Source organism: Nannospalax galili, unplaced genomic scaffold (assembly GCF_000622305.1).
Source record: "Nannospalax galili isolate Female #2095 unplaced genomic scaffold, S.galili_v1.0 scaffold324, whole genome shotgun sequence".
NCBI classification, from domain to species: domain Eukaryota; kingdom Metazoa; phylum Chordata; class Mammalia; order Rodentia; family Spalacidae; genus Nannospalax; species Nannospalax galili.
In genome coordinates this window covers 4,870,683-4,873,797 of record NW_008353027.1, presented here as the reverse complement: position 1 = coordinate 4,873,797, position 3,115 = coordinate 4,870,683, and positions in this window count along the sequence as shown.

Below are 3,115 nucleotides of genomic sequence, written 5' to 3'. Positions count from 1 at the left end.
CTACAGAACATCCATAGTCAAGTTTGTTTGTGGTAATCAAAGTAAGTGGGTGAATCCAAGCTTGAGAGGAGGCATCTGTCCACAGCTTGCCAGTCTAGCTTGCCTGGTGGAAGACAAATCCATACAACACATGGTGTGAGGATGTGCTCAGTTGGTAGAATGCATGCACGAGGCCCTGATTTGAGCCCGAGTACTATATAAACTGGGCATAGTGATGTGTAATCTGTAATTCCAGCATTCAGGAGATGGAGGGAGGAGGATCAGAAGTTCAAGGTTATTCTCAAATACACATAGAGTTCCAGGCCAGCCTGGGCCACAGGAGACCCTGTCTCAAAAATAAATAAACAGGGGCTGGAAAGATGACTTAGCAACACGTATGGCTTGTGCAGAGGACTAGAGTTTGGTTCCTATCATCCATACTAAGTGGCTCATAACTGCCTGTGACTCCAGCTCTGGGGGATCAGATGCCCTCTTCTGATCTCTGATGGTACTGCACTCATGTGAACAGATCCGTAGTGTGAAGCCCTGAGCTCAATCCCTAGCAACACACACACACACACACACACACACACACACACACACACAGTCTGTTAAACTAAAAGGTAGATCTGGGTTGGAGCTCAGTGCTAGAGTGCTTACAGTAGTTGTGGCCCTGATTTGGTCCCCAGCATGAATATCAACATTTAAAATTCTTTAAAGCTTTCCTCATCCCCCACTTCTTGAGACAGTCTTACTTTATTGCCTACCCTGGCTGGTCACACATTCTTTGTCTCAAGTGATCTTCCTCTCTCAGCCTCCCAAAGAGCTGAGACAACAGGCAATACAGTCTGGATTTTTAATGCCACCCAAAGGCTTGGTGGTATTGGAAGTTATAGAACATTTAAAAGGTAAAGCTATGGGCTCATGGTATAGCTCAGTGATAAAACATACCTTAGCATGTACAAAGCCCTAGGTACACAGATGCACACCCTTTGAAGAAATAAAAGTGGAACCAAGTGAGAGGTCATGCTCTTGAAGGGGAGGGCAGGATCTCAAGCACCTTCTCATTTTCTCTTTGCTTCCTGGCTGTGAGGTGAACAATTTTCTTCTGCCATATATTTTTTTCCATGACTCATTGCTTCACCACAGGCAAACAGTGGGGCAAACTGATCATGGACTGGAATTTCCAAAACAGTGAGACAAAATAACTTTTCTCTTTTTGAGTTCATCTTCTCAGATATCTTGTTAAAATGATGAAAACCTGACTAATACACTAACATTGTAAATTAGTTAATTAATAAATATATTTATTTGTTGGGATTTTTTAAGTGGGATCTTGCTTTATAGCCCAAGCCCAGGCTGACCTTAAACTCACGATATTCCTGGCTCTGCTTCCCAAGTGCTAAGATTTCCAGGCCTGTACCATCATGACTATCTCATCCAGCTTTTACTTTATTTATTTTTATTTATTTTTTTTCATAAAAATCCTTTTGTTTAAGTAAGGTTAAAGAGTAAAGATAGACATTCATGTTTTCATATATAAACACAACAGCCCAATACCACAAGTCACAGAAGCAAAGAGAAGGTGGGGATTGGGAAGAAAATAGAAGGCAGAGAATACAAATACCTTTTACTTTAATGTGCCCAAAGTTGGCTGTAGAAGTAAAAAGTTTCTACATTGAGAAAGTTTATGTAAATTATATGAATTGCAATTTTTTTGTGAAAGTCAAAATGAAATGCTCTGCATAGAACAAAAGATATGCTTAAGCAACATATATTTGTACAAGGCTACCGAAAGTTATGAATATTAGTAACAAATGAAAAAGCTTTATTGTACAGCAGGCTGAGTAGAGATTTCCGTTTGGTATTTTGATAACCGCAAGATTATAAACTATTCTTATACAGAAGCAGTAATGGCATACAGAGATTTGTGTAGGAAGTCCTGGGCTTCTGTCTGGCACATGATCTACTTTCTAGTATGTTGAAATTAAGAGACATTTTAAAAGGTTGTGCAAAACTATTGTATTTACAAAAATGGCACAAAAGTGAATGCAATGGTCAGTGCACACGCACATGCCCTTCACATCTTCAACAAAGGAAGGTGTCCCGGCACTGCGGACCTGAGGAAGAGCATTGGCTTCAATGACAGCTGCTGAGCACTGAAGTTACACAAGTTACACCAGAATGGGCAAATATTGCCCAAGTTAAATGCTACTGTTAAAGCTGAAACAGGCTTAAGGCCATTCAAGTTCAAGCAATTATTTGAATCTTTTGGAGTCCATCTACTTGTGTTTGAATTGTGTGATTTTTCTTCCAACTTGTGGTCTTAAACTTCTGTTATACAAAATCCAAAAGGAAAATACAGAAGAAATCAATACAACAGAGGTCATATTACATAAGAGTAACGTACAAAGCATGAAAATTGTAAAACTTGCTTGCTACTTGTTGGAACCGGTCCTACAACCGAGTTAGGTAATATATACAATTATTTCCATGTAGATTACTTATTTTGTTGTAGCGTGTCCTTTGCATCAGTGCACTTTTAAAACTAATCAAAACCTCTACACGAGTATGTTCCCTTCCAACAGCAGCACACCACCACTACCTGCAAAGCTGTCAGTCTCAAATCATGTAATGAGTGAAAGGAGTAACAGAAAGGAGAAATAGGGCCTTAGAAGACGCACGCAGCTCAGCTCTTTCAATCAGCCAGCCAACCGGGGATGGTTTCCGCTGAGGAAGGTCCTGTGGAGTGGGGATGTGGTCACCACTGACCTCCGTCTTATCTGGGGCTGCAGCGGGAAGCTGCTTGTTCTTCATCTTCGCTTTTGCCATGTTGTAATCCCCAGAATCAAAATATTTTTGCCCCTTCTGCAATCGTTTTCTTAAAAAGTCGGAAGCGCCAGGCTTTTGTCCCGGGCGAGGATACCTTGCTATTAATTTTGCGTCTTCAGCTTTCTCTGGACTAGTCACTTTATGTTCCGTTTCCTTCTGCTCCGCCGACGCTGCCGCGGACATGGTGCTCCCTGTGCAGACCAGGATTACCCGGGTAGGCCGTCCGCCCAGCGGGGGGGTCGCCGCCACCGCCTTGTGACCACGGGAACCCCGGGCTCCAGTCTGCTGAGGCTCCCGCCGCCCA